The sequence below is a fragment of the Episyrphus balteatus genome, chromosome 1 (genome assembly GCF_945859705.1).
Source record: "Episyrphus balteatus chromosome 1, idEpiBalt1.1, whole genome shotgun sequence".
NCBI lineage: Eukaryota > Metazoa > Arthropoda > Insecta > Diptera > Syrphidae > Episyrphus > Episyrphus balteatus.
Window position 1 is genome coordinate 127,217,213 of NC_079134.1, and position 20,849 is coordinate 127,238,061.

The following is a 20,849-nucleotide window of genomic DNA, read 5'->3' on the forward strand; positions in this document are numbered from 1 at the left end:
TTATCTTTCATTTGACATTAGTTTTGACATCTAAGTTGATATTGCAACTATGCACAGACTTAAGCTTTTTCGAAAATTTACAGGACAAGCTTAATCGTAAGATTAGAAAGCCAAAAATTCCACTTCATCAGCTCCATCGATGGTGATTCTATACCAGTTGGTATGATAAAATCCACAACCAAATGAGTTTATTTCAATTTTCTCTACCGTACACTCGGGCGTATACGCACTTTTTTTGTGAATTTCGAATCTCTTCTTTTATCATTCGATGGGGATTTAACATTTTATATACTGACTCATTAATAACTGTATTTTTAGTTTTTTCATTCACAAAAAAAGTTTCTCTTGTTTAAAAATCCAATTTGATTTGATTGTTTTTTTTTTTTTTTTGTCAAAATGTCAAAAACTTTATGGTTGCAGATTAATTCAAATTACTCATTAGCATTACACTCTTTTGGATTTTATTTTGAACCGATTCTTTTTTTTTATGAATATAAGTTTTTTACTTCACTTACACTTCACAACAATTACGACTTTCAGTCAAAAAAATACTCCAATTATGATTTTTTAAAGACTAGGTAAATCAACTAAACATTTAATTTTTTATTTCTTCTTCTAAAGTGCTTTAACTTCAAAAGGTTACAATCACAAGGCAAAATCTCCTTCATTCTTAGAACATAGATAAGCAAAAAATGTGACAAAAAAAGAATCAATTACTTAAAAGTTGAAACTTAAACTTCTTTTATCTGCACCTTAATCCGCACCACTTGTAGAGTTTCACAGGAATTGATAGAAATTATAAATGCGACAAAGACATTCTTAACATCCTACATAGTAGCATCAGATTGCGAGAGTAGAGAAACTTTTTCTTGCATATAAGTATCTACCTACTGTTATATTGAATTTATCATCTTCGTTATTCACTTTGAAAATCACTTAAATTGAAATGCTAACTTGTGCTAAACTCAGCCTTCGAATAATTTTTTGTTTTACTTTTTAACTTTTCTAATGCTCAGTTTCATCATCTCTTTTTAGCATTTAGTTTTAAGTATTTAAATGGATTGTATCATTGTTTCTTTATGTCTACCTAGAATGTTTTGGCCATGGACGTATTATAATGGACTGGCAGTTGCTCTTCATTTTCATGCAAAAGTTGCGAAAAAAATGGTTCAACTCGAAAAATAAAAATAAAAAATAAATTGAAAAAAGAAAAATCTGATAAAAAAGTAGTTTTCTAATTTTTCAAAACCTAGAAGGCATAGACACACATACATAATGTAGCTTTCATTGTTCGATAAGGAATTAATTGAAGCAGTTTACTAAAAAGCAGTTAATTTTGTATTAAAATTCACAGTCTGGACAAAAATAGTAGGTATTAAATGAGTTTAAAAAAATTTTGTTTTGGCTATTTTTCACTTTAAAATCGATTATTTCTAAAGCAATTGGTTGAAATATATTGATTTAAAAATAAGAATTAAGTGCACAATTCTGCCTTTCGAAATCACTTAAGACTGTTAGTGTTGCCTTTGTTTTTTAATAATTTTTTTTTATTTTAAATTATTTTTTAGAAAATTGCCCCTCCCGCCTAAAGGGAGATAGACCCCCTCCCATAGTAAAAAATGATTGCATTGAACTCCTCTACAAAAAACCGTTATCCAATCCTGGTGCCCAAGTTATCGTATTACGTTCCAAAATAACATTTTTGTTCGGTGCCTAAATGTTCGAATTTCTGTCTCTGGGTTGATGTTGTAAAATTTATTTTTCTAAGCCAATTTTCAATCGATTTTCATAAAAAAATACATTGTTCGGTTTGGAAATAATCAATATTTTAGAATATATTTTTAAAACAGCATGTTGTTTTGAAAACATATACTTTAAATTGATGACGAAAAAAAAATCATGTGTGCAATTCACACGTGGTAGAAGTGAAACCTTAAAAAATTACACGGTGTAACACTCAAAATATACGCTGGCGGAGACCTATCAGGTTTTGTAGAGCTAGTCGCACTGAATACGAAACGGTATTTAAAAATCCCCTAACACCCCCAAAATCTGGAGTTACGGGCAAAAAACGGTTTTTTGGACCTTCACCCATTGAAAAAATTCTAGCTTCGACAATTTTTTACCCATTTTCGATTTTTTTACAGTTTCTGATAGAAGATAAATATACCTTTTTAACAATGTATAAAACATGTAACTCGGTTAAACCACTTAGAATTTATAAGATGTCAAAGTTCAAAAATTCAATTTTTTTTGTCATTTGCCCAACTTCGGCATCAATTTAAAGTATATGTTTTCAAGACAACATGCTATTTAAAAAATGTATTCTAAAACTTTATCTATTTCCCAATTGATCGAGGTATTTTTTATGAAAATCACTTCAAAATTGGCTTAGAAAAAAAAATTTTTCGATTTCAACCCAGTTACAGAAATTCGAACTTTTAGGCATAGAACAAAAATGTTGTTTCGGCACGTAGTAGGATAAGTTGGGCGCCAGGATTTGATGAAAGGTTTTTGTAGAGGAGCTCAATACAAACATTTTTTTTCTTTGGGAGGGGGGTCTATCTCCCCCCGTTTAGGTGGGAGGGGCATTTTTCTAAAAAAAAAATTATCAAAATAAAAAAAAATTATTAAAAAACAACGGCAACACTTACAGTAATAAATGATACCATTTCCAAAAGGCAAAATTGTGCATTTGATTCTAATTTTCTAAAAAACCGTTTTTTGCCCGTAACTCCAGATTTTGGGGGTGTTAGGGGATTTTCAAATACCGTTTCGTATTCAGTGCGACTAGCTCTACAAAACCTGATAGGTCTCCGCCCGCGTATATTTTAAAACCTCATTTTTGTAACACCGTGTTATTTTTCTCGAAAAAAAGCTACACCATTACAAAGCTTACAAATTTTCCTAAAGAATAAAGCCATACTTAAATATTTACAATTCACAAAAAGTATAAAAATAATTTATTCAAAACTATAATTTTTCCTGAAAAACCCAAAAAAAATTTTTTTTTTCTTCTAACACCATTAAATCTATTTTCTTATAAGACAACCTATAGTAAATTTTATATTATATGAAAGCTTATTATTTCACCTTTAATATGACGCTTCAATCATATTTTATATCACAAAAAAAAAACCCTTCAGACTTTCTTTCATTTCTTAAAATGACAATTGCACATGCGCGTCGTGGGCTTTTTCTGCAGTCTAAACTGACCCACTTTTTAAGATCCGAAAACTAAAAAAAACTATTCTTTGTTGGGCATTTTCAATGGAAACTCTCCATCGACATACAACAAACAATTTAGTTAAGACTTTACAGAAACCTTACAGCTATTAGTGCTTCTGTAAAGCTTTATTAAAGCAGTTAGTTAGTTGCTATCATTAAAGGTAGTTAGAGCTTCTACAAAAAGAAGAGTAAAAGCTCTTTTCTTACTTTTCAGTACATTTTCTGAGATCTATCTCAAGAAATTAAGATCGGTTTCAAGAAAATTTTCTGAAAAGTGAGAAAAGAGCTTAAAGCTGTTTTTGTATACGACCCATAGTCTCTGCTAGAAGCTTAAATAAAAGTTCTAGCGCTGATTATAAAGAAAAAAAAATATTCGTGAAGAAAAACTTGCTTTTTTGAGCTTGGAAGGCAATTAACAGTAAACTATCTATGGAATGAAACAAAGTATATCTTGGACAAACCAGGTATTACCCGAGCTGTCGCTAAATAACAGAAGGATCTAGAAAAAAAACACAATCTGACTCTGTGATTGTTAAAGTCAATGAAAAAGTTTTTCTTTTGCGCTTATCTCATCCTTTTTCTGCGAATTTCTTCATTTTTTACGTTTATGATTTAATTTTTTAATGGGCATCCAAAGCGTTCTTGCAGTGCGGACAAAAAAAAATAAAAACTTTTTCAAATTGGAATCTCACAACCCAACCCAACTCAACTATATATAATGTCCCATTCTCTCTATCGCATCGCGGATACAGATGGCAACAGTCGCGGGAGCTGTAAAAGCAGCAGTGTTGCGGAAGCAAACTTTGCACCAAACTTGCAACTTTTACTATGCATGCTCTGCATGCATAACAGAGCAAGGGAACGCAAAAGAATGACGACAAGGGTGGAGGCACAAAAGATGTTTTCAAAATATTTTAATTTGTCCCTTGCGAGTAGCTTAGGGGGTCGAGACTCTGACACAGGGTCTTGAGACTACGACAAGGACGATGAAGACGGGTAAAGACGACGAAGACGATGATGATGGTAAAAGGGACGATTCTACGACAAGCTTCTGCGGGCTCATAATGTGCATCACATAGTTTGTGTGTAGATACTTTTTTTTATTTCTTCTCATCTTCAGTGCGGAAAGGAACTAAAGTTTATTCTATAAGATATGCAAAAGGATGCCCGGGGTGTTGAGTATGGAGAAAAAGGGTAGTCAAAGCAACCCCAACCAAACAAACTACCTAAAACCCAAACCCGACTGGATGTGGAATTAAAATCGGAATGCCTTAAACGATGTGCATTCACTCAGAGTGCTCAGCGTTCCTCAATTGCTAAAAGATGAATAATTCAGGACAATAGATGTTGTATATATTGTTGCATGTTGCAATTTTCATTTTTAACAAGATTACCGGATGCATTGTTCGGGGGTATTCCAGCGTTGTCGGTCGTATAGTTCTTTATACGTGTAGAACCTACTCGTATAGTTTGGGGTATCTTCTTATGTTTTTGTTGTTTTCATTATAGAAAAGCGGTACAAAATCTTGTATAGAAAGTGTAGTCTTGTTGAAGTTTATCATGAAAATGACAGAAGTATAATTGGCTTTTTAACATAACAATGGTAATATTGTAAATTATATACACAAATTGTTTTGTGACGCTGTGGAATTGTATGGAATTTTGTTAGTTATGAGTTGAACTGTTTTTGGGATGCTATGTTTGGAAGGAGTAGAGGGAGTATATAGATATAGCTTGATGGGAAGATGTTTAAATAAAATTTTGAAAATTATGTCTGATGCACAATTTGATAAGTTTTGAACAACAACCGGGAAAAGTTTATAAAACATCTCTTATGTGGATTAAATAAGTTTTCCGACGGCAAAGTTTTTAATTTTTGATTGAATCAAAGTTCTACTCGTACCTACTCTCTGTGTTTAAACAAAATTATTTAATCAATTATACTTAAAATTCACATCCGCATGAAAATAAAGTTTATATACCTAGTTGCGGGTGATGTGCTTATGCGAATGTACTGCTACTTATAGGCTCTATCAATCTGCATTGAAAAGTTTTGTGTTGCTTTGGCTGTTTCTTCATTCATCTAGAAATACTTTTTTATTTTTCTCGATGCAATCAATGTGCAATATTTCAGTTAGAAACATTTAATAACTTTTCAAAATTATCAAATAACTTGGTTTCGATATATATTGCATTACCTTTTTTAAAAGCTTATAATCTTTTCTTTAATTTTCTTATCAAAATCAGTAGCTTCTGAGAAAAATTTTGGACAAAATTGTTTTTGTTGTCCATGGATAGGTGGTAAGGACTATATAAAAGGCGTTATTCTTTATGGACTTGTATCACACAATTTTAGACCCGTTGTGTAAATAAAAAGGAAATTTTCGAATCAAGTTAAAAATGTATAGTAAAATAATAATGCGTATGCATTATGCAGTGAAGTGCTTCCCACCCCGTATGAGGGTATGACTAAAATAAGCTAAAATGACCGAAGTCAGAATGATCGAACTCAAAGTGAGAGACTATGGAAATACCTACTATTCGAAAATGAGACACTGACCTATTTAAAAAGAAAACTTACCAAATTTCAAAAATTCTTCAGTAATACGGAAATCGTCTTCTTCCTTTTCTCGGCGCTGTTACGATCTCCATGTCGAGGGTTATCTATTATGGCTTAAAAATATTTGCATTAAGGATAGATCATCAACTCAAAGTAGACTAAAAGAATCTCTGTTTTAGTAAAATTTTTCACTTCTACTTAGGTTATACAAAAAGCAAATGTGAATTATATTTCATAAGTGATAAAAAAAAATATAAATTAAAAAAAAAAATCATGTGTGCAATTCACACGCGGTAGAAGTGAAACCTTAAAAAATATTTTTTCTTGAAAAAAAAACCGAAAATATCTACCTATCTTTTTTTTGTTTCATCACCTTTAAATCCATTTTTTATGACAACTTACAATAAATTTTTTATCATCCGAAAGCTTATTGTTTCAGCTCGAAATATTTATATCGACCATTTCTATACAACATCTACAAAAAGAGCTAGAATTTTTTGAACAAAATCAGTTTTCTCAAAAAAAGCAAAAAAAATCATTCTTTTTTCTCTTCTAACACCATAAAAAGTTATTTAATAAGTAAAACTGTTCCGGTAGTTAAGAGCGTGGCCAGGGCTACCTTAGTTGATTTTCAGAAAGAGGCCAAAAAAGAGGATTTTGATAAAAAAAGAGGCCCAAATAAAAAAATGTGAAAATAGAATAAGTTAAGTACGACAGTCACACGAAATACCTCATTTTTCTTAAAATTAAAATTGTTTGATTATAATAAAAATAATACTCGTATACAAACATTACTTGTGCATAGTTTCTTCAAGAAACAACATAGAATTTATCAAAAATAACCTTATAAAAATCAAATCAGCGCTAAACAACAGTAGCATATTTTTTTTTACAATTGAGTCGTTATAATTGAAAGTGGTATGAGCCAAATTTTCCATGATTTAAAAAAAAATGTCTATTTTTTTAATCAAACGTACATAATTTTAAAAAAGAGGAAAAAGAGAAATCAAAATATCAAAAAGAGGGATTTTTTGACAATTTTGAAAAAGTGGAGGGAAAGTGGATTGGGTAAAAAAAAAGAGGAAAAACGCCTCTTTAGAGGCGCAAAGGTAGCCTTGAGCGTGGCGACAAAATTTAAATACGTTTAGCAAACCTAGTGCTCCATTAAGGATTTCGTAAAATTCTTGCATTGTTAAAACACTTCCGAAAGTATAACCTACGAATTTCTTGTAAAATTGGGCAAATAGCTAAAAAGTGGTAGATATCTTCGATTTCTCTCCTGTTACACACTTACACAGATCACATAGCTGCGGCTAATCACTTCGGTGTGGTATAAAGTTTAAGTTTAAAGCTTCGACTCTGGCTCTACTTATCTGAATATGTCTGAAATCAGTTGATGATTTAAGTTTCTATAAACGTTTCTAGATGCTGAAGATGTTGCGCTAAAAAGATTTTCTACATACAACTTGCAATAACACCTGCGAACTGCGCTTGCCAATCGTCAACATTAGTTTTCTAAAGGTTAAGAGAAGATTCTGTTGCTATTGCGAGTTTGATTCCAGTCTTTGAACGGAGATGCATTTGATTGCAGCAATTTTTTCAAAATTATTTTGTGAAGGCAGAACTCACTTCTTTTCATCACCTGAACAATAAAATCCACATTAGCCTTTAAATTTTTTATATAAATATATAGGGGTGATGCCTGACTCTACGTAAATGGCATAGTTTGGAGTTGAGTTCGGCAAACGAAACAGGCGTTTAAAGAAGTGCCTTTGCAGGCTCTCGAAAGCATCTATGTAGATATAAAAATCGAAAACTTGTGCATGAATTTATTTTGTTGCGGCAAATTCTGAAATGGCTGTTTGGGTTTGTTTGAGTAAGAGCTTAGCTGACGATGAGGATTGTGATAGTTTTTTTTTTCGGATTTCAGTCCAATTCCGAATTCTTTAGATAATTTTTTTTTAGTATTTTGACGTCCAATTACATCACAATTTTTGCAAAACTTCTTATGCAATCTCAAAACGCAGTATTTGATCAAATATTTACTTTTTTTTTTAATAATATTTTTCACAAAGATATTGGAAATAGAAATTTTGATATCTCAAAATCTAAGTGGTCAACAGGTTTCTTTAAGAAAATTGCAGTATTGCGCTTCCTATTTGGATTAAAGAGCAACGTATTACGAAAAAGCATATATATTTCGGATTAAACATCAAAAAGAATTTCATTTAAAATTAGTTTTTGTGACTTTCACGTTCTGCATTTCACTTTTTGCGTATTCACTTGCCGAAAGTGAAATAGGTGTTCCGCATTTTTTCACTCATTTAGATTTTCAATTCACTATGTTTCTGTTCGTGAATTTGGGGGCCTTTTCCAATGAATTGCAGTAATTTCACTTTGGAAACAAAATAAAAATGGAAGATTCTTCAGTTTTGACAGTTAGAAGTAATTTCGAAGTTTTCGAAACCGATCGAAATGAAGAATATTGATATTTCATTTCACGTGAAATTGAAAAGTGATTTGAATTCACTTTCGTTCGAATTGGGGAACATGGTCGTATATAACGAAAATATTGATAAGCATAGCCCAAAAACTCTTGACGTGATATAAATTAATCTGTAAACAGTTTTGGATTCAGCACATGAAATAGTTCGAACGAAATAAAGAGTTTTTTTTTAAGGATGACTCAACTCCTTGCTGTTTGTGTAAAATGTTTGGGACACAAGAACTTTGAAAAAACACTAGGTATTCTGAATGTGAAAGGAAGAGACAGTTGTACTAATCTATCGAGAGCACTATAATGCAACTAGGTATACCACTTTCAGTACCGCAGCACAGCGTTTAACTCTCGATCAAAGATTAATAAAAAAAAATGAAAATTTTTTTGCACATTTACCCTCTAAAAAATTTTTGAAAAATTTTCCAGCCCCCTCCAAATTTTTTTCTGGATACGCCACTGAATCCAAATTGTGGGTAAGAGTAACACCCAAGTATTTTAATTATTGGACCGTTTCGATAGCGGTGTTATAAAGCAACCACTTTTCATCAGAGCATCTTCTTGTTTGCCTTCCTTCAAAAATCATAATTTTAGTTTTTTGTACATTTATTTCCAGACCCCAAGTTTCACAAAATAAAAAAAGTCGGTTAATTTGCATCTGTAGCGAAACTGGATTGTCAGCAAACATAACCAAATCGTCGGCATATAACAGAACTTTGGTACTACTAAACGTCTTTTTGACATTCATTTAGTTTAATTTCTAGCTTATGTACAGTTTTGAAAAAGAAAATTCTACTAACGCTTATTCTGTCCGCTATCTTGGACTACCATTTTGAAAAATTAAAAGTTGGATAATTTTTCGTATTTCTCATAATAATAATGCTTCGCAGTGTCCTATCCTGGATTTCTTGTTTTTTCGTCAAGAAACGGTCGTGCAAATGATTTTTGACGCCATAAAGCACCAAATGCACCACTGTTGAGTACTATGATAAATAGAGTCAAAGCCAGCTTTACCAACAGATTTTTAAATCTTCAGCGAGTTCGTAACTTTCACTGATTGTGTCAACTTCATTTCTACTTCTTTTTTGTTAAAAATAATGATTTAACAAATGGTCCATAAAAATGAAAAAAAGTAGTAAAAAAATAAGAATTTTATATTATTTCGACAAATTTCAAAACGTCAGAAGTCCGGAAGTCCTTACTCAATTGATATTGATGTTAACTTCAAGCTATGGCCACGATTCAAATATAAATGAAACACTATTTGTTATCAGTATTTACCTGAAAATCAATAATCACCATTGGCAATTTCTAATAGGAGAAAATAATACAAAAGTTTCGAGGAAATAATACTAATAATCAGTTTCAAGACTATTCACTTATTATTGTGAATTTGCATGTTGGTTTTTTTTTCTTCGTTATTTATTTACAATCAATTTGTACTCAGCAGGCATTACCAATAAAAAAAAAAACTGTTTGGAATGATTATGGGGGAGAAATCCTTTCGTGGAATAATAGCTGCTCTTTTCTTACTTGCAACTGCCCATCTACCCAAGTTAACGGAAATGGTTAGAGGCCAAAACAATTCCAGGTAGTTTACCGGCAGAAAAACAATTCCGCAGGACTCTTACTAAATGAATATTTATAATTTTAATTGAAAAACTTTTTTATCCCCTGCTTCTCAACTCAACCTTTTTTTTCTTATTTTACATCAGCGATGTTTTCATTACGCTAGTTACTCAATATTCCCATTGTTAATGGGAATGGTGGCCTAGAAGTTGTATAAGCTTAACCAATGCCATTGAGCCTTTAACGAGAGAGAAAAGGCGCTAATGCTTGGAAGCGCTGTGCATTATGCACAACCAGTACCTATTTGCGGTCAGGATATATTCACAATGCAGGTGGAAGAAAGACGAAGTTGTGGTGGTGTAAAAAGTTTCCATGATGTTGTCGGTTTGGTGGCAAAAAGAAAAGTTTTCCATTTTTCCGATTGAAGAAATCTTCAATCCGCAACCTTCCAGCCCAGCCACCCAATATAAGGTTGGGTTTTATCGAGATTAACAATTAAAAATAAAAAAACAAAACTCGACCCCGAGAAATAATAGGCTCAATGGCATAAAGTAATCCGTTTCTGATTTGCACAGGTGTACTTCTCAGGTGTGTTCAGCTCAATGGGAGGAGAGAGTTTGATGGAATCAATTGATTGCCAGAAGGCTTTTATTCAGTGCCATATACAATGCAATTGCTGGTGCGAGATAAGTGTTTTTATATATTTTTTACCCTTAATTCTCTCACACACACTCACAACACAACGGATGTTTTCGATTGGAATTTTCCTGATTGAATTCGAGCGAAAAATATTTGAAAATAGGCTTTGGCTTTGGTAAAAGAACCTGGATGATGTTGAACTAGCAAGAATTGTTCAAAGGGAAATGTTGAATTCAACATTGGACTGACTCTTGAAATATATGTATGTTTTTTTTTACACAGAGCACATTGTAAAACAAGGTTTTTCAAAGGCACTGAAATATTTCAGTAGATCGATAGCTTGGATTGCTAATTAAAACATTTGCCAATTTGAAACATCATTATGAAGTACCATTTGCTATTTCGAATATGCATAAGGACTCTGTTTAACAGGGTCGCTTTCAAATAAGGAATAAAAGGGCGCTCAACTTTATGGAGTTATGAGTAGGTGTTTTACGGTTTCTTTACTGCGAAAACCGTTAGCAAATAAAGGTAAGAGGGATTATTTTTTTTTTATGACTGAAGAAAGTTGTGTATTTCGGAAACACTGATTTCACCAAGTTGTTGACAGAGAAGGGGAGGAGATAAAAAGAATCAGATTATATACATAGTTCGGGAGTCAAAATGGAACCTTGGGAAACTCCACTTTTTATTATGTAAACTACTGAAAGTAACCTTTTAGGACTTATTTTTACCATTCCTAACCCTCTTCAAAATTCTATGGTCCTTCATTCCACAAAAAGCTTATAAACGGCTCACTGAATTGTATGAAAACAAATGAAAGTAAGTTATTTTTTATTTTTTTTTTTTGACGTGATAACGTCTTATAAATCGATGAACCATGGCAGCCACCAAAAAAAAGTGACGCAATTTTCTCCCGTTCCACTCTCGCACTTTCGCAGTGCGGAAAAATTTCAATTAAAAATAAACTATTAGAGATACATTAATCTTCTATAGCTTATTTGAAAGATAATAACCTAAAGTTTAATCCAAATGAAGGATTTTTAAAAATTTAATAGGGTAAACAGAGGTAAAACGGAAAGATGAAATTTGGGCTAAAATTTAAACGCGAAATTGTAGAGAGTTGATTTGTTTGCTATAGATAGATGAGACTAATTTAAGATTAACTGCATTTAAGAAAAAAATCTAAAAAATTTTGAAACTAAGCTATAACGTTTTGTTTGAACGTTGTACATGTGTTGGAGCTATGACAAAATGATGATTTTGGGTAGGGAAATTTTTTTTTGACAATTCTAAAGGTGCCAGGTGAAAGATGAGGGAAAAAAAATTAGTACGGATTTTTTTCCAACACTTTGCGTTTCGAAATATGAATTTTTGAAGGGGTATTTTTGGGTAGTTTTTGATTTTTTGCTTTTTTTGGAGCGTTCAAAAAATTATAAACTAATAGGTAATGTAGGTTTTGGGCTTATGCATACAATCGTTTTGTGAGTTTTGACTGAATAACGGAAGAAACAAGTTTTTAAAAAACACGTTTTTTGACCGTTTTTAACCGATTTTCATCGTTTTTTATTTTTATCTTTTTTTCTTTAATAGATACAGGAATAAAGTATATGGAGTAATGATAGAACATGACCTCGACTAAATGTGTGCGTAAACACAATTTTGAGATAACGGTAAAATAAAATTTTTAGAATTCAACAGGTTATTACTTTTGACCAAGAGCAGATAGAAATTTTATTAAACTTTTATGAGCATCCTAATACAATTACCTTTCATTTAGTATATCACACAGAACGGTAGACTAACTACAAGCTACACAATGTTAAATCAAGAAACTTGCGAAAAACCTCAAAACACCAGTGGAGATCTGTTGCTCCCAGAACAGCCACCAGTGTGAGAAGTGAAGTAATCTCAGTCTAGAAATTCTAACTTCTCTTGTAGGCATCTTTGAAATGAGATTGATACGTCATATGAAAGGTGAAATAATAAGCTTTCACATGGTATAAAATAAAGGTTGTTAAACAAAAAAATTGATTATATAGCGTGAGAACATAATAAATGTGTATTTTGCTTTTTTTTTTTAAAGAAATTTGATCGAGTTCAAAAAATTCGAGCTCTTTTTGTAGATGTCTCATAGACCTGATCGATATATATATTTTGAGCTATGACAATAAGCTTTCAGATAGTATAAAATTTTTTATAGGTTGTTAGGAAAAAAAATGGAATTAATGACGTGAGAAGATAAAAATTCATGTTATTTTTGCTTTTTTGATGAAAATGATTGTTTTCAATAAATTATTTTTATACTTTTTGCGCATTGTAAAAATTTTAAAATTATTTTATTCTTAAGAAGAAATACTTGGCTTAAGCTTTTAAAATAAAAAAATTAATATAATGAGAAAATAAGAAAGGTATTTTTTTTTAGCTTTTTCTTGTAAATTATGATTGTTTGAAATAAGTAAACGCTTTAATTGACTCATTTTAAACAAAAGCAAACAACCTGTTTTCAGACGACGCAAATCATCGTCCGTAAACCGGCTTTATAGACAACCTCTTTTTCGGAACATTTTATTGGGTGAGGCTGGATGGGAACACCATCCACCACATAAACAGTTCAACGTTTATGAATCGGTGAATAACTTTCACATTTTTGGTAAGATAATTGAATGAAATAAATTTTATTATTTAGTTAATAAACAAGGCTTTAAATATTCGATCTTATCTAACATATAAAATTCTCGTGTCGGTCGCAGTGTTTGTTCCCAAACTGCTCCGAAACGGCTGGATTGATTTTTATGAAATTTCGTGTGCTTATCGGCTAGGTCTGAAAATCAGCCAATATCTATTTTTATGCCACTAAATGGTTAGGGTGGTCCAACCAAAAATGTTTTTATATATTTTTGGAATGATTTTTATAAAATGTTGTGTGCATTACATATATTTTCATACCACTAAATGGCTAGGGTGGTTCACTCAAAATTTTGTTTTTAAATTTTTTGGAACGATTTTTATGAAATTTAGTTTGTTTTTAAGTCTGAGAATCTACCAATATTTATTTTCATAAAGCTTAAAAAACACATTCTTTTATTTATAAAGACCTACATTTGATGTTATGACCCAATTTTTTATTTTTTTTGGAAAAGGTTGACACACTTCAAAATTGGAAGTTAATAGCAGAAGTCCGCCGGGTAAAGCTAGTAATTTCTAAATTTCAGCAATAACTTTGGTAGTTTTTTTAGTACGACCTATTTGTGTTGTGTTTGTTTCTTGAGAACTTCAGGGTAGAAAAAGTAAAATGAAGAACAAAATTTTACTTTGAAAAAAAAAAAAAAAATTAAATTAAATTATAATTCTTACGAAATAAAATTAAAAAAACGGGCTCTAGCATACAAAATCAAGGAGCACACTTTAAATAATTGTTGTAACTAGGTCTTAAATAGAAATAAACTTAAACTTCGAAAATAAATTCTTACCCATTTTTGACTAAAGCAAAAAAACACATTTTTTAAGGATTTTACCTGGTGCAGATTTTTCTAAATTATCATTAAATTTATGAGTTTTCTGGCAAACTTGTAAATGATTTTTTTGTAATTGTTTTCTCCATAAGAATAAATTTATAAAACAATATATTTATTATACATTTATCGAACAAAATTTGCCCCAAAGTCAAAATTTATCATGGGTAAGAAAAAATTAATACCTTTAAAAATTAATATCTAAGCAATTAAAAAAGATATTAACATTTTTTAAATGCATTTCTAAAGAATAGCATTAAAAATCAAGACATTAAGACATTAAACGGAGATATTAACATTAACATGAGTAAAGGCATATACCAAAGTAAGCGGTTTTTTTTTTTAAATCATCGCTAAAGGGTATCAACTTTGCAGATAGAGAGTTACTGTAGAAAAACTTTTTTCTTACAATATACCCAATAATCATCCACTGAAAATCCCTTATCTCATTCCGGAACACCCTGTATAAAAATGGAGCCCTCTGCTTTCTCTTTATCGCCTGCTTTATATTTCACTTGGTTCCTTTCCATTTCTACATAAGACCTACGGTTACTATAGAGATGACTATGTATTTTATATGTTCGATTGAAAAAATACCAAAATATGTTTACTGTATGTCGTCGTTCATTTACTTCGAACTCTCGCTTTACAAAAATCGTATATATAGCTTTTGCTTATAGCATATCCCTTGGCCAAGTGATTTATTTACTGCACACATTTACATGTTATTCAGGAATTTTAGACTCATTTGTTACAAAAGAATCCTCGCTCATGGCTATGGTAAAGGTTGATGTTGTAAAAGTGAAATAAGATCCATGAATAAGTCGCATATTTTTGCTTTAATTTGAAATATTTTCATAAAAATGTAATATTATATTTGTATTAATAAAAAAAAATTATTTTAATAATTAATGAATTATTTATAATTATAAAAAAATTTTCTAAATATGATTCATTTACTTGAATATACTTTCATAACTCATAAAAAAAGCAGAAACTATTGGAATAAAATAATATTTAATCGTTTTTTAACTTTAAAAATTGACGGAGAAAGAGCACTAGTTCTGTTTTAGAAACTAACTTTTTACATACAAAAATAGACCGTTACCTACTTACATAATTTAAATTCGTTTTCTGAAAAACTAGTTATTTTGAGTTATGACAGTGTTCAAGTTAATAAGCCTTAATCGGAAGACCAAAATTCTGAACGATATTTTGAAATACAATTTTTATATAACCTATATCTATCCGACCGTTTAGCTTTCTAATATCCTAACAAAGTTCAAGAAAAACATTGCATCTGAATCTGAATCAAATTAGTAAAAATCGACCATTTAAAGAGTCGAATAATTTTGTATTAATCAATTCTAAGTTTCCTAAAAGATTCAAAGATTTTGTTTTTAATAATATTAAACTGGTCCTTTAGAATCTCTTAATCCATTGCTAGTTAAAAAATGAACCAAAAGTTTTTATCACCAATTTTGGGGGTCGCGTCCTTGTTTCGTTGTTTCAAGCTGCTATAAGCACCTTAAACCAATATTAATCAGTAGCTAGAAATTTATTGTTTAGCTTTGGGAGCATTATTTACATTTGGGTACGTTTAACAATTTAATGTGTCTGAAAAGAGATTTTTGGAAGCGGAGTATAAGCTTTTTTTTTGCTACTGGTAATCTTTTTAAACATAAATTATGTACTTAAACAATGACTAAGAAATCTTTAAAAATTATAGTGTATTTTTTGGGGATATGACCAATTATCACTTAAGGGGAGTGAATGCTAGCAGAAACATCATCACGTTTCATAATTTGATCACCCATAGAAGTTTGCTTATTAATTTTTAAACTTTAAACTCATATTGGACACTGTGGCGTATGCGTAATATTTTTTTTTAGTTAAAGAACTGAACGATTATTGTAATTTCTAATAATTATTTGATTTTTGTTAAACATTTCCTTATTTTTTCTTTAAAATGATGTTATTATTTAGCTTATTTACAAACATACATAATTGCATACAAAGGTTAAAAAAAAAATTTTTTTTTTTTTTAACCCTTTGTATGCAATTATGTATGTTTGTTAAACATTTCCTTATTTTTTCTTTAAAATGATGTTATTATTTAGCTTATTTACAAACATACATAATTGCATACAAAGGTTAAAAAAAAATTTTTTTTTTTTTTTTTTAACCCTTTGTATGCAATTATGTATGTTTGTAAATAAGCTAAATAATAACATCATTTTAAAGAAAAAATAAGGAAATGTTTAACAAAAATCAAATAATTATTATGTACCTTCGTCCGGTACAAAAGTAATAAGATCATAAAATACTTTCAATTGTAAAATTAATTGTTGATTTATTGTAAAATATTCTAAATAGAGTAATATCGAAGTAATTTACGATTATGAGAGCAATTTATCGTTTAAAATTTTATATATTTTTAGTTGGAAAGTTTCCAAAATTTTGTAAACTGTCAAGAAATTTTTTCATAACTTGGAGTGTGTTATGAAAAATGTCTATACATATTGCATCATCCTAAAAACGGAGAGGTACAGTCAAATTAGACCAAAATTCGGGAATATATAAACATAACAAACACTATAACAGGATTTACTTTGCATTTTTATTACCGACTTCCAAAAAGGAGGAGGTATTTAATTCTTTTTGTATTGAAAAGCTGGTGGCTGCAATGTGGTCCCATTTCAATTTCGTTCAGTTCTGGCCATAGGAACTATTAGAAAAACCATAAAACCCAGTTTTGGTCAATGGAAGTCGGTTTTTTGATGAAAATGATCCCGACTAACAATTTTGCTTCTGTAAAGCTTTATACATGCTTCTATAAAGCTTTATAGAAGCAAATTTGTTAGTTGGGATTATTACCTACATATATTGTTCCTAGGATCTTTTCTTTTTTTCCTTGTTCGGCGCTGTTATGATCTCGATGTCAAGGGGATCATAACTGTCCTACGTATCTGCTTCACACTAGTTCCATTGTTCCATTTCTGAGGCCAACTGAATGCTGGTGTTTTCGAAATTGTTTGTACCATGAGTTTTTAGCCCTACCTCTCTTATTAGTTTGAATTGGAACGTTGCACACAGGTAAATTTTCCCAAATTCATGGCCAAAACTACAAAAAAAAAATTTGCGATTTGTTGTTTTTTTTTAATGCCAAGTTGTTTACAAATAACATAAGCTTAGAACCTGATTGATCATGCGATGCAAATTGTAACTGTTTAATCAGTAGACGCTTTCAAAGTAGAACATTTTAATTAACGAGTGCAGTAGCAAGGTTGGTTTCTTATAAGAAGTAGTTTGCTTTATTTTTTATTTAATTTTTTTTGGCGATTTTAAAAATAATTAACATGGATTCTGTTGCTAGTGGTATGTTAAAAAAAGATAATGATAAAGATAATGCAAAATTTTAAGTCTAAAGTAAATTTTAAAGCTTCTTAAGATAATGTGTTTGAGCAGTAAAAACAAACAAATTTTTTTTCTTTGATAATGAAAAAGTTAAGTTGATTTGCGTTTTTCTGTACTGAAAATAGTGTTGAAAAATAGTTAAATGTTTCCTTTATGGGAAACAATCCTAAAACATTGCGGTTTTTTGCGACTTTTTATAATATTGGCTTCAAAAGGTGTTGGGGACGGTGATTTTTTTTTTTTGTTTTAATTAGATTTTTCTTTTTTGACACAGGATCGTAATTAACTTTCATTTTTCTTTCAAGAAATAAGCTTTCTGAATTTTTAAAAAGCTGTTCGTCACGTGACATTACAGAAAAAATTAATTTTTTTGGTACCAAAGGTTGAAATATTGAAATTTCGGAGCAAATAGAGAAAAATTTAACGGATTTTGATTTTGCATATATGAACATAGAAGAAGATGGCTGAGTGCCTCCAGAAATAACAACACCTTCTTAAAACGAAATATAAATTGGTTGCAATATGAAATATCGTTTCCATGCTGAGCTCATGGCTTTGTTGGACGGCCTCGAATGGATTTTTCAGACCTAAGCGAACGGTCAAAGAGACGTAAAACAGAAGATTTACGTTCTAACTATAATGCCGAAGAATTAAGCTATGCTGCGCCATGCAACTGCGAGAAAAAGGGAAACTTGTTCATCAAATGTAATGAAAAATATAATATTTTCAACTCCTTCACGTGCTGAAAAATATCAAAAGCTTTGAAGAAAATTGACCAGAAAATTATTCCATATACATCAGAAGAAGCACTTTCAATAGTTGTTGAAGGAAAATTAACTTAGTTTCATAATAACCATAAAATTTATTCATTCATTGGACAGCTCGGCGAAGAAGCCCAAGAATCAAGAAACAAAGATATAAAGCGTTTCGAGAAAGTTTCCCAAGAAAATTTTCGAGGCAGCAAAATATGGAAGATGTGTTTTATAATCTCTTGGTGTCTTCTGACCCATTAATGAGTGGTTTGAGAAAACTAAATCCTAAAACAAAAAATGCGTTTCCCTCTGAAATACTTCAGTTTCTAATAGAACCAGAGATCGAGCAAGCAGACTTATAGTTACAGTTTCACAACTCACAAGTCATTGAATGATGTACACACATACAAACTCACACTCATGTTTATTTATGTATATAGTTGTTATCTATGCCTGCATTATTTACTTATTTATAATAACGACTGTTCAACTGTTTTTTTCAATCTATTGAATGTATAAATATTGTATTATTAAATGTCAAATGAAAGAAACCCTATGGCGTAAAGTAAAAAAAAACGACTTTTTTCATTTTTTGCTTCTTTTTTGTGAATTTTCGTGTAAATTTACTTAAAAATGGTGAATTTTATGGAAATTATCTTATTTTGATATAATCATGCAATAATAAATTGAATAAAAACAAAAAATAATTTTGGCCATGTTTTTGGGAAAATTGACCTGTGTGCGTTGTATGGTAATGCCTTTTTGACGGAGTTCTCAGGATATCTCCTCTGAACATGGCAATACCAACTGAGTCGTTGGTGTTAATGTTGTTGGTAGGTATATGGTATTTTTAACATGAAGGCTTCCTCTGATCTTCGTACTACTAATTCGATCAAGCTTTGTTCATTGGACTTTAAGACATAAATAAAAATTGGCTTTTATTTCAATTTCTACTGATGTTAAGGGAAAAGATTTGGAAAGAAAATCGTTCTCGTCAACATTTTGAGCGTTTTGCGTATAGAAAATTTGAGGGAGATGCCAACATCCATTAGGGTGGACCAAAAAAAATCATTTTTTCATTATTTTGCTCTACCGATAACTTGTTTTCTCGACACAAAATAATGCTACCCTAATTTTTTCAGAATTTTTCGATGATGTTTAGGGTTTGCGCGCACCCCTTTATTAAAAAAATAAGCTCTTTTAATTTTTAATCTTTTAATTTTTTAATCGAAAAGCTGTTTGAGAAAAAAGTATTGAGTTTCAATAGGTCTACTTGCTTCAATTTTTATTTTTTCAAAAAAAAAATATTTTTGACTGATTCCCAGGGGTTAGAACTCGAAATTACTGATAAATGCTGGCAAAAAAGCCTTAAAACTATGTTTTAACGGTTTTCATAACGGTTAAAATTATTTGTATCGTATTCCTCATCAAATTTACTATAAAAACCGTGCTTTTATATTGCTCAATTCTTCTTAAATTGATAAAAGAAAAAAAAAATTTTAAAAAAGATCGTACCAAAACAAGTGAAGAAAAAATGGGGGAGAGTACTATATCTTGGGCGCCGAGATTTGACAACGGTAGTTTGTAGAGGAGTTAAATACGATCATTTTTTTACTATAGAAGCGGTGGTCTATCTGGCTCCGTTTAGGCGGGAATGGCAATTTTCTAAAAAATGACTTTAAATAATAAAAAAAAAATATTAAAAAACAATGGCAACACTTACAATTATGAATGATACTTTTTTCAAAAGCTAGAACTGTACACTTTATTCTAATTTTAAAGTTAAGTTATTTCAATCAATTGTTTTTAAAATAATCGATTGGGGAAAAAAGTTTAAAAAACCACATTAAATACTATTTTTGTCAAGATTGTGGATTACAATACAAAAAATGGCTGATAAAATAAAGTGTCACAATTGATTCCTTATCAAATACTGAAGTCCATATATTTTAATGCTTTCTAGTTTTTGAGAAAATTGAAAAATATCAAAAATTCTTTTTTATCAGATTATAATTTTTATGGATGTTTTCGATATTTTTGCCACCATCAAAAAACATATCCGATATTCAATATTATGAGGTGCTGCATCAACAACAACATCATGAAAAAATATGGATAGTTTGCAAAATAAAATTTCGTGGAACCAGAAGTAAGATCTCGAGTTGGTCTGATAAAAAAGAATTTTTTTATTCAAAAATCAGTCAAAAATATTTTTTTTTGAAAAAAATAAAATTGAAGCAAGTAGACCTATTGAAACTCAATACTTTTTACTCAAACAGCTTTTTGATTAAAAAATTATTTAAGCTTTAAAAAAATTAAAAACTAAAAGAGCTTATTTTTTTAATAAAGGGTTGCGCGCAATCATCGAAAAATTCTGAAAAAATTAGGGTAGCATTATTTTGTGTCGAGAAAACAAGTTATCGGTAGAGCAAATCAAAATAATGAAAAATAATTTTTTTGGTCCACCCTAACATCCATATTATAAAAATTAAACAGTCAAATCATGTTAGATGTAGAAGCTTTTAAGTCTTAGTCTCAATAAAAATTCAGGAATCTCCGACAATAGGGGACGGGACATAGTAAGTGAACATAGACAACTGATCCGATTTTCCGAGTTCGAGATTCGAGTTTAAGGAAAATCTATTATAACGAGTAATTGATTGTTTGGTTTG